At 38.4% G+C, this 12429-nt stretch overlaps 1 protein-coding gene across 1 annotated transcript in view; it reads right to left on the bottom strand.

The window, feature by feature from the left end:
* The window catches only part of SEC13 (SEC13 homolog, nuclear pore and COPII component), a 55351-nt gene that overhangs the window by 5009 nt on the left and 37913 nt on the right, over positions 1-12429 (bottom strand). The gene's annotated exons all lie outside the window — the stretch shown is intronic.

Below are 12429 nucleotides of genomic sequence, written 5' to 3'. Positions count from 1 at the left end.
GAGGGGACATGTGACTTTGCCCTCTGGCCCTACAATAGAACATGGTGTTTTTGCAGACCCAATGTATTTTCTTCACTTCCGCTTCAATTCTCAGAACTGCATTATGTAGGTCAATAGATTTGTTGAACCAAGGATAAGACAAATTTTTCTCTCAAGTATTCCTAATTGTGTGTGTGTGTGTGTGACAGCAGTATGCGCTGAAAGTAGAACTCTCAGACAACCACACATAAAAACATAAAGCTTAATGAATACTCCAAGGCAATCTTGTAACCACCACCAGGTCAAGAAATAAAACTCTGCTCCACACCCAAGAAGCCCTATCATGAGTCCCTTCCTAATCACAGTCCCTCTGTCCCCCTGGTAACCATTATCCTGACTTCTAAACTTTTCCTTGTATGTGTCTTTTAAGTTTTATCACCCAGATGCACACCCCTACACACTATGATATTTCTCATTTAAAAAAATGGACCCGTGGGTGGGCTACGGTGGCTCAGTGGCAGAGTTCTCACCTGCCATGGTGGAGACCCAGGTTTGATTCCCAGTGCCTGACCATGTAATAAAATAAAATAAAATAAAAATATTTAAAAAAGGATGTTATTAACATCTCTTAATCTACAGATTCCCTCTCCAACCTTTTCGTTCCTTAGAATTTTCTGTTGAAGAACTGGAGTCACCTAACCTATAGTTTCTCAGTCTGGATTTTGCTTATTCAACTTAGCATGTTCCTGTGAATTCCTGAAAATTGTCAGAACTACAGATAGAGGTGTGTCCTTTCACTAGGGGGCACATGATGTCTGATTCTCTTTTTGTGATATTAACAGTTGTCAATGCTTTATGCTGTATTCACTGGAGGTTGTGAAATGGGATACTGTAATTCTGTCACTTTTTTCATTTATGACGTGGAATGCTCTAGATGAGGATAACTGTCCTTATTAACCATTTGGTTACCAAGGGTATATACAGGTCATAGAAGAAAGGCAGGATAGAGGCTTGATTTTTTCTGAACTGGTTCCCAATCTTTGTCCAAAGATGTCCAGTTCTTCGATATTATGAATTCATGAATTTAAGCATATTTGTTGGGCTTCAGTTCATTGTAATTATTCTCAGTTTTGACTTCAAACTGCCCATTTTTGGTAGTATGAACCTATTCAAATTGGCTGTTTTTGACATACCATAGTATGTCAAAGTATGCCTTTGGTCATTGCTTTTCTATCTGGTATGACAAGGTGTTCCAAACTCATCTTGTGTATTTCCTGCTTCAGACCTGGGATTAGCCATTTGTCTAAGAAGCCCTGATTTCTTTAAAAGAGAAATGGTATTTCAAGACTATAATCTAGGTGCTAGGGATACTCACTACTACATAATTATTTACTAGTACAGAAGTTTCAGAATAACGATATTAATACTACTGGCAATATGATTACTGAAATCATTAAAAACTGTATTTGCAAATGCTCTCCCATTCTCCCTCCACTGTTTTTAATAGTTGTACACTCTCTCTCAGCAGAACACACTAAACTGTCTTTTAACTCCCATTTTTTGTTTCAGTTCTCTACAAGTAATTATACATTTATGTTTATGTCTCTAGTCATTTTTGTTGTCAGAAGCTTGTTCTTTAGTAGATACCTCAGGAAGGGCTCAGGGAAAGTAATTCCTCCAGTCTTATAATACGGAAAACAGTTTGTGCTCTTTATACTTCAAAGTCAACTCTTTAAAATAGCTCTGAAATACAATGACATACATTAACTGCCCATGAAGTACAGAACTGAATGAACCGACATACGGAAACTGTGTGACACCGTAACCACAATCAAGATAATGAAAATAATCACTTCACCACTTCCTGAAGTTTCCTCATGTCCTTCCACACACCCCCTTCACCAGAGCTTCAGCCACTGATCTGCTGTCACTATACATTACTTTACATTTCCTAGGATTTTATAAATGCTACAAATTTACCCATTTACCTGTGTTTAGGCATTTGGATTGTTTCTGTTTTTGCTCACTAAAGCTGACATGAATCTTTTTTTTTTTTTTTTTTTTTGCTTGAACTTTTGCATATAAGTCTTTGTGTAAATCTCGAGATCATTTTTGCTGGTTATTAATCCTTGACTCACACTTTCTTTCCTCAAGTATCTTAAATATGTCACTCCTGTGAAGTCTGATTATAATCTAATTTTCCTTAAGTTATAAGTCACATGGCTATTTTTTTCTAGATGTCAAAATAATTTCTTTTTTTAAAGTCCAGTAATACTGCTAGAATATGTGGTGATTCTGGCTTGACATTCTGAGGTATAGGGAATACTATATTAGTATTCAGTTTCAAGTTTTCTGATTCTGTTTTCTTCTTCAGGGATTTCTATTATTTATGTGTTTGATTGTCTCTGCCTGTATTCACTAGGTGTCACTCTCAAAACTTTTATCTTATTTCATTTTTTTTAATTTAAAAAAAGTTCCCTTTTTATAATCTTATTTATTTGCTCTTGCATTCCTACTAATTTAGGCTTTATTTCTGAAATAATTTTCTATTTCTAATTATTTACATTGTCACCTCATTTCTGAGTTTTTCTAATTCTGATCTTTCAAGTCATATTATTTTTAAAATGTCTTAGTTTGTTTTGAAATAGTGGGCTACAGTTTCCTTCTGTTTTGTGGGTCTGTCTTTCTAGTGTGCTTTCATAATCTGCAGGGATATTATTTGTTTAATCTCATTTTCCTTATAACTTTGTATGTAATTATACCTTAAATAATTTGCTGTTATTTGATTCTTTTGATAAATTTATTTTCCTAATAAAGTAAGGTTCAAGGAAGATTTTTTTAAGTTCAGAACTCTTTCTTGTTTTTGTGTAGCATTGAAAAATGTGGGAACTTGCATTCTGAGATTTCCAGGCTCTGTTTCCTTGCCCCACTTAGGTCTACATCTTCTCTTTCCTTTCATTCTGTGTTGCTATCCTGCTTAATTTTGATTTCACGCCTAGTAGTCTTACCTCATGAAGGCCCAGACACAGAATTCTCCAGCTCCTTTAGTTCATCTTAAAATGTCTTGCACTCATCATGTATTTTAGAATACAAAACCCCTCCTAGTCATTTCTCCAAAGGAGATACACAAATGGCCAAAAAGAACATGAAAATGCCCAACATTGCTAGTCATTAGGGAAATACAAACCGAAACCACTAACAGATACAACTGTGGTGACTGTGGTGGCCTGGAGCTATGTACCCCCATGTTCTTAAATTTAATCCATTCCTGTCGTTATGAACCCATCATAACTACGACATTCATTCAGTTAAGGTGTGGCCCAGTTCAATCAAGATGGATCTTAATCCTATTACTTAAGTCCTTTATAAGCAGAATCAAATTCAGAAAGAGAAAGCCTGGGGAAGGCAAGAAGCTGAAGGTCAGCAGAGCCCAGAACGGAATGGAGAGGTCAGGAGAGGCTGTCCTATGTCTTGCCATGTGAAAGGAGCCCAGGTCCAAGAATCACCAGCAGTCAGCCCCAGAACACCAAAGTCCTTGGGGAGAAAGCACTTCCTTGATTTGAACTTTTTCCTAGCTTCAAATCCATGAACCAATAAACTCCCATTGTTTAAGTCAACCCATTGCATGGTATTTGCCTGAGCAGCCAAGTAAAACTAAACCAGGGGTCAGGATGGTGGAGAGAGATGCTCCAGGACTCTCCCCCTCACAGAAGCTTTAAGCAATAAAGAACCATTTTTCTCAAAGCTCCAGAAAACAGATAAAGTGTGGCAGTAACAGGGTGAGTGCCAAAATCAAGAAAAAGACAACTTAAAAACAGTAGGATCAGGTGGGCCATGGTGGCTCAGCAGGCAGTGTTCTCGCTCTTGCCATGCAGGAGACCCAGGTTTGATTTCCGGTGCCTGCCCATGCAAAAAACAAAAAACAAAAAATCAACAGTAGGTTGATTTCTTCAATAAATGGTACTGGGAAAACTGGATGTCCACATACAGAACAAAGTTGACCCCTACCTCACACCATATAAAAAAATTAACTCAAAATGGACTAGAGACCTAATTATAAGAACTAAAACTATAAAACTCCTAGAAGAAAACACAGGGAAACATCTTCAAGATGTTGTTATTAGGCAATAAATCCTTACACTTTACAACAAAGCATAAGCAACAAATGAAAAAATAGGTAAGAGATTTTATCAAAATTAAAAATTTTTGTACAAAGGACATCATGAAGAAAGCAGAGAGACAACCTACAGGATGGGAGATAAGAGTTGCAAACCATATCTGATAATGGCTTAATAGTTAACATTGAAAGAAATTCTACAACTCAACAAGATAACCAATCAACTTAAAAAATGGGCAAAGGACTTGAGTCCTATTTTCTAAAGAAAATAGATGAATGGCAAAAAAAAGTACATGAAAAGATGCTCAACATTATTAGTCACTAGGGAAACGCAAATAAAAGCCACACTAGTGAATGACATCATCAACATGGCTACATAAACAGCTACTGAATATCTCTCTTGGAGATTCAATGAAAAAAGGAACAATTCTGAATTTCTCAGAACTCTTGGAGGAAGTTAGAGCTAGCTATAGGGTTAACAGCAGGCAGGATACCTCCTATCGGGGACACAGAATATAAATTCTTTCACAGCAGTGAGAACAACTCCCACCACTAGGAGGTCTGGGGGATGAGGGAGGGCATTTCAAGATGCAGGTTAGTGAGGGATAAAGAGTCTGAGAAACGTGGACAGAGTATAATTCCAGTCCTGGTTCAAAAGCTGTTCCCCCATCCCTGACAGAATAGCCTTTGATGGACTGATCTCCACTGGGTCTGGCTTAAGTCTGGCTCAGCTGCAGGATTCCTCTGCCAAAAACAAAGTGGGGGACACAGCCCCATTTGCAATAGATTTTGGCTGGCAAAGAAGGCAGCAAAAGACACCTGCAGTCCCAGCCCTGTCCGGCCAGACATAACCTGAGTTATAAGCCAATATCTTCTGAGGATAATTAAGTTACAAATATCACCATCTGCTGGGCAAAGCAGAAACTGCAAGGGAACTGAGGGCTTTTTCAGAGAGTCTTCATAAAACTATCTCAGAACCATTGGAGCTAGTCTAGACCCCCTTCAGGGGAACATGCACCCATTTTGGCTGAAAACTACAATTGACTCAACTTTTTAAAGCAGTGCCCTAAAGCAAATCCAGGTTTGGTGGGCCGGCCAAAAAACAGAGCTCCACTGGAACCCAGCACACTTATTTTATCTACAAACAGAGACCTTGTGTGGTGCCCAGTGCCTGCTTCCCAACACTGAGGCAGGCCATTGTGGGTGCCTGGTGTTTGGGGAGACCAGGGATAGATGCAATTTGATAACTGGCCAGCGAGAGAGAAACGGACAGAGAACAAAGTCAACTACCACCACAAAACCTAGGCAAAAGAGAGAAAATGACCTCCAGCATAAACTAAGCAAGAATTAACAAATGCCTACACACCAACAGAAAATCAGCTCACACCATGAAGCCTGAAGATATGGCCCAACCAAAGGAACAAAATAACACCTCCACTGGATACAGGAGCTGAAACAACTGATTAATGGTGTTCAAACAAATCTTCTAAATCAATTCAACGAGTTAAAGAAGAAGGTGGAAAAAGAGATGAAGGATATAAAGAAGATACATACAAGGTGTCCATACAGAAGAACCTAAATGCTTAAAAAAGTACAAATGGCAAAACTTATGGGAATGAAAAGCACAACAGAAGAGATGAAAAACAAAATGGGGCGGGCTGCGGTGGCTCAGCGGGCAGAGTGCTTGCCTGCTATGCCGGAGGACCTCGGTTCGATTCCCGGCCCCAGCCCATGTAACAAAAACGGAGAAACAAAATACAATAAAACAAGAAAGTGTTTAAAGATGTTTCCCTTTCTTCCTTCCTTCCTTCCTTCTATCCTTCCTTCCTTCTCTCTGTCTTTCCTTTAAAAAAAAAAAAAAAAAAAACAAAATGAAGATGTACATAGCAGATATGAACAAGTAGAGAGGATTAGTGAGCTAGAGGACAGGACATCTGAAATCCTACACACAAATGAACAGATAAGGAAAAGAATGAAGAAATATGCGCAGTGTCTCAGGGAACGGAATGATAACATGAAGCACAGCAATACACATGTTATGGGTATCCCAGAAAGAGAAGAGAAAGGAAAAGGGGCAGAAGGAATAATGGATGAAATAATCACTGAAAATTTCCCAACCCTCATGAAAGACATAAAATTACATATCCGAGAAGTGCAACATACCCCAAACAGAATGGATCCAAACAGACATAACTCCAAGACACTTACTAATCACACTAACAAATGTCAAAGAGAATCCTGAAAGCAGCAAGAGAAAAGCAATCCATCACATACAAGGAAAGCGAGGTAAAACCAAGGGTGGATCTCGCAGTGGAAACCACTGAGGCAAAAAAAAAGCAGTGGTATGATATATTTAAGAAACTGAAAAACTGTCAGTCAAGAATTCTATATCCAGCAAAACTGTCCTTTCCTTCAAAAATGAAGGGGAGTTTAAAACATTTATAGATAAAATAGACACTGAGAGAGTTTGTAAACAAGAGAGTTGCTTTACAAGAAATACTATAGGGCATGCTACAGGCAGATAGAAAAAGACAGGAGAAAGATGTCTGGAGGAGAGTGTAAAAATAAAGATTAGCATAAGGGTACTATTAAAGGTAAAAAAAAAAAAAAAAAAAAGAGAGAGGAAATAAATAAAATAAAATATGACAGAATCCAAAAGACAAAACTGGGTAAAGAAAGTACTGCCTTTACAGTAATAACATTAAATGTCAACGATGTAAACACTTCAATCAAAAGACAGAGATTGGCAGACTGAATAAAAAAACAGGATCCATCGACATGATGTTTACAATGGACTCACTTTAAGACCCTATGACAAAAACAGGTTGAAAGTCAAAGGTTGGAAAAAGATAATTTCATGCAAACAACAACCAGAAAAGAGCAGGGGCAGCTATACTAATATCAGACAAATTAGACGTCAAAATGTAAAGAACTTAAAAGAGAAAGGAGTACACTATTAATTAATAAAAAGGATAACCCAGCAGGAAAACCTAACAATCATAAATATCCATGCACTGAGCCAGAGTGCCCCAAAATACATGCTGCAAATACTGACAACACTGAAGGGAGAAGTAGATACTTCTACAATAATAGTTAGAGATATCAATAACCACTCTCATCAATGGATATAATGTCTAGACAGAGGATCAATAAAGGAAGCAGAGATTTTGAATAATACAATAAATGATCTGGTCTTAACAGACCTTTATAGGAACCTGCATCCAACAACCGGATACATTTTTTTCTTGAGTGCTTACAGATCATTTTCAAGGACAGACCACATGTTGGGGCACAAAGCAGGTCTCAAAAAATTAAAAAAGATCAAAATTATACAAATTACTTTCTTGGATCACAATGGAATGAAGTTGGAAATCAATAATAGGCAGAAGGCTAGAAAATTCACAAATATATGGAGGCTAAACAACACTTTTAAACAATCAGTGGGTCAAGGAAGAAATTGCAAGAGAAATTACTAAATATCTCGAGGCAAATGAAACGAGAACACAACATATCAAAATTTAACGGATGCAGCAAAGGTGGTGCTGAGAGGGAAATTTACTGCCTTCAAAGCCTATATTTAAAAGCAAGAAAGCAAAAATCAGGGAATTAACTGATCACCTGGAGGAATTAGAGAATGAACAGCAAACTAATCCAAAGCAAACAGAAAGAAAGAAATAAGATTAGAGCAGAAATAAATGAAATTGAGGATATGAAGACAAGAGAGAGAATAAATAAAACCAGAAGTTGATTCTTTGATAAAATCAATAAAATCAATGGCATCTTAGCTAGGCTAACAAATAGAAAGAAGAGAGGCTACAAATAAATAAAATAAGAAATGGGAGGGGGGACATAACTACTGACCACAAAGAAATAAAGGAGATAATAAGAGGATTCTATGAACTATATATGCTAACAAACTAGGCAACCTAGATGAAATGGACAACTTCCTAGAAAAGCATGAACAAGGAACACTCACTTGAGAATAAAAGGCCTCAACAACCTAATCAAAAGTAGAGATTGAATCAGTCATCAAAAAATTCCCTAAAAAAGCAAAGTCCAGGATCAGATTGCTTCACATGTGAATTCTACCAAATATTTAAGAAAGAATTAGTAACAATACTATTCAAACTCTTAAAAAAAAATTGAAGAGGATGGAAACCTAGTTAACTCATTCTATGAAGTCAACATCATCCTAATACCAAAGCCAGGTAAAGATACAAGAAACGAAAATTAAAGACTAATCTCTTCAATGAATACACACGTAAAAATCCTCAACAAGAGGGTGTAAGGGTAGTTCAGTCGTAGAATTTTCGCCTGACATGTGGGAGACCCAGGTTTCATTCCTGTCCCACGTACTTCCTAAACAAGCAAACAAACAGACCAAACCAAAAAAAAAAAAACCTCAACAAATGGTTCTGCAATAAGGGGATACTCACATGGAAAAAGAAGGAAATGTAACCCCTGCCATACAGCATGCAAAAAAAAAAAAAAAATCCTCAACAAAATACTTACAAATTGAATCCAGCAGCCCATTAAAAGAATTATACACATGATCGAGTAGGTTTTATCCCAGGTATGTAAGGATGGTTCAACATAAGAAAGTCAATTAATGCAATACAGCACATCAATAAATCAAAGCAGAAAAACCATCATCTCGATTGATGCAGAAAAGGCATGTGACAATTCAGGATCCTTCCTTGATGAAAACACTTCAAAGGACAAAAAAAGAAGAGAATTTCCTTAAAATGATAAAAGGGGAATATATGAAAAACACACAGCTAACATCATCCTCAATGGGAAAAGAATGAAGGCTTTCCCTCTGAGGTCAGAAACAAGACAAGGATGCCCACTATCACAACTGTTATTTACCATTGTGCTGGAAGTTCTAGATACAGCAATTAAACAAGAAAAAGAAATAAAAGGCATCCAAATTGGAAAGGAAGAAGTAAAATTTTCACTGTTTGCAGATGACAGGATACTATATGTTGAAAATCCCAAAAAATCTATGGCAGAGCTACAACAGCTAATAAATGAATATAGCAAAGTGGCAGGGTACAAGAACAACAACCAAAAATCAGTAGTGTGTCTACACACTAGTGGTAAGCAATCTGAGGAGGAAATCAAGAAAACAATTCCACTTAAATAGCAACCAAAAGAATAAAATATTTAGGAACAAATTTAACTAAGGATACAAAAGACCTATATATAGAAAACAGTAAGAAATTACTAAATCATGGAAGGCCTAAATAAATGGAAGGGCATACCATGCTCATGGACTGCAAGACTAAATATTAATATTTCAATCCTACCCAAATTGATTTATAGATTCAATGCAGTACCAACTAAAATTCAAACAACTTACTTTGAAAAAATAGAAAAACCAATAACCAAATTTATTTGGAAGGGTAGGGTGCCACGAATAGCTAAGAATATCTTGAGAAAGAAAAAAGAAGTGGGAGGTCTCACACATGACTTTGAAGCATATTACAAAGGTAAACAGTGGTCAATACTTTGCATATTACAAAGATAAATATAGATGTATTGACCAGTGGAATTGAACAAAAAGTGCAGAGGTGGGCCGGCATATCTTTTTTTTTTTTATTAATTTTTAATTTTTTTTTAATTACCAAAAAACACCAAATGCAAACATTCGTAACTTTTGATCATTCCGTTCTACATACATAACCAGTAATTCACAATGTCATCACATAGTTGCATATTCATCATCATGATTATTTCTTGGAACATTTGCATCTATTCAGAAAAAGAAATAAAAAGAAAACAGAAAAAAATTTTACGTACCATTACCCCACCCCTCCCCCTCACCGATCACCAGCATTTCACTCTAAATTTATTTTAACATTTGTTCCCCCTATTAATCATCTTCATTCCATATGTTTTACTTGTCTGTTGATAAGGTAGATAAAAGGAGCATCAGACACAAGGTTTTCACAATCATACAGTCACATTGTGAAAGCTGTATCATTATACAATCATCTTCAAGAAACATGGCTACTGGAACACAGCTCCACATTTTCAGGCAGTTCCCTTTAGCATCTCCACTACATCTTGACTAACAAGGTGATATCTATTTAATGCGTAAGAATAACCTCCAGGATAACCTCTCAGCTCTGTTTGGAATCTCTCAGCCATCGACATTTTATTTTGTCTCATTTCACTTTTCCCCCTTCTGGTCGAGAAGGTTTTCTCAATCCCTTGACGTTGAGTCTCAGCTCATTCTAGGATTTCTGTCCCACGTTGCCAGGAAGGTCCACACCCCTGGGAGTCATCATGCCCCATGTAGAAAGGGGGAGGACGGTGAGTTTGCTTGTTGTGTTGGCTGGAGAGAGAGGCCACATCTGAACAACAAAAGAGGTTCTCTTGGGGGGTGACTCTTAGGCCAAATTTTAAGTAGGCTTGAACTATCCTTTGTAGGGTTAAGTTTCATATGAACAAACCCCAAGATTGGGGCCTCAGCCTATAGTTTTGATTGTCCACACTGCTTGTGAGAATATCAAGAATTCAACTTGGGGAAGTTAAATTTTCCCCCTTTCTCACCATTCCGCGAAGGGACTTTGCAAATACTTTTTTATTCACTGTTTAAATCACTTTGGAATTTATCAGGGTATCAACACTGTGTTGGAAGTTCTAGCAACAGCAATTACACAAGAAAAAAATATAAGGCGTCAAAATTGGAAACGAAGAAGTAAAATTCTCACTGTTTGCAAACGATATGATACTATATGTCAAAAACCCCGAAAAATCCACAGCAAAACTACTAGAGCTAATAAATGACAAATGTGACAAATCCACAAAATCCCATGACTTACTCAAGGTTCCATTGTACTTATGGTGTTCAATTAAGCTGTCTACATAAGTTATATTAAGAAATGCGGACTTCCTGGAAGATGGCGGCTTAGTAAGACGCGCGGATCTTAGTTTCTTCTCCAGGACACCTACTAGGGGAGTAGAAACGATACAGAAAGCGCCCAAAGCCACAACAGAGATAAAAAAGACAGCGTACCCCATCCTGGAACGGCTGGCTGGCTGAGAGAAGCAGCTCGGGTGAGATCGCTGAGGCGCGCGGGCCTTACCGGGCGGGGTGGCAAGCGGCCGGAGTTACTCCCTTCCCCCTTCCCGGGCCGGCTGGGAGAATTGGAGAGGTGGTCCCCTGAAACCAAGTCGACTGGCGCCCACACCACGCGCAGCCCCCGGACCAACTGAGAGAATTGGATCGGAAACCCCCAGGCCGCGGAGAACGGTGACCCCGTGACTCCCGGGGAACGTGCACTCTCTCGGGCGGGCCGCTGCCGCTGGCGCCCTCCCGCCACGCTTGTTGCCCAGGAACGACTAGGAAATTCGGACGGGCTCTTTCCCTGGCTGCGGCGACCAGCAACCCTCCCTGCGTTCGGACCCCGGGCCGGCTCAAGCCACTTCGGCTAGCGAACCCCCAGGACGGCGAGAGTTTTCCAAAGTTTAAGGTCCCACAGCACCTTTTACTGGTGGGACCCGCAGACAAACGGGTGCCACGAGCGCCACCTACTGGGCAGGATAAGAAAAACAGAACCCAGAGATTTCACAGAAAAATATTACAACCTTGCTGGGTCCAACACAAAGAGAAATCTGAATAAATGCCCAGACGCCAGCAGCAGAAGATAACTGTCCACGCTCAAAAGATTGAGAATATGGCTCAGTCAAAGGAACAAACCAATAGCTCAAATGAGACACAAGAGCTGAGACAACTAATGCTGAATATACGAACAGAAATGGAAAACCTCTTCAAAAATGAAATCGATAAATTGAGGGAGGACATGAAGAGGACATGGGCTGAACATAAAGAAGAAATAGAAAAACTGAAAAAACAAATTGCAGAACTTATGGAAGTGAAGGATAAAGTAGCAAACATAGAAAAAATAATGGATAGCTACAATGATAGATTTAAAGAGACAGAAGATAGAATTAGTGATTTGGAGGATGGAACATCTGAATTCCAAAAAGAAACAGAAACTATAGGGAAAAGAATGGAAAAATTTGAACAGGGTATCAGGGAACTCAAGGACAATATGAACCGCGCAAATATACGTGTTGTGGGTGTCCTAGAAGGAGAAGAGAAGGGAAAAGGAGGAGAAAAACTAATGGAAGAAATTATCACTGAAAATTTCCCAACTCTTATGAAAGACCTAAAATTACAGATCCAAGAAGTGCAGCGCACCCCAAAGAGATTAGACCCAAATAGGCGTTCTCCAAGACACTTACTAGTTAGAATGTCAGAGGTCAAAGAGAAAGAGAAGATCTTGAAAGCAGCAAGAGAAAAACAATCCATTACATACAAG

The sequence above is a fragment of the Tamandua tetradactyla genome, chromosome 9 (genome assembly GCF_023851605.1).
Source record: "Tamandua tetradactyla isolate mTamTet1 chromosome 9, mTamTet1.pri, whole genome shotgun sequence".
Lineage (NCBI taxonomy): Eukaryota > Metazoa > Chordata > Mammalia > Pilosa > Myrmecophagidae > Tamandua > Tamandua tetradactyla.
Note: the sequence above shows the minus strand (reverse complement) of the source record. Positions and strands in the feature narration are given on the sequence as shown.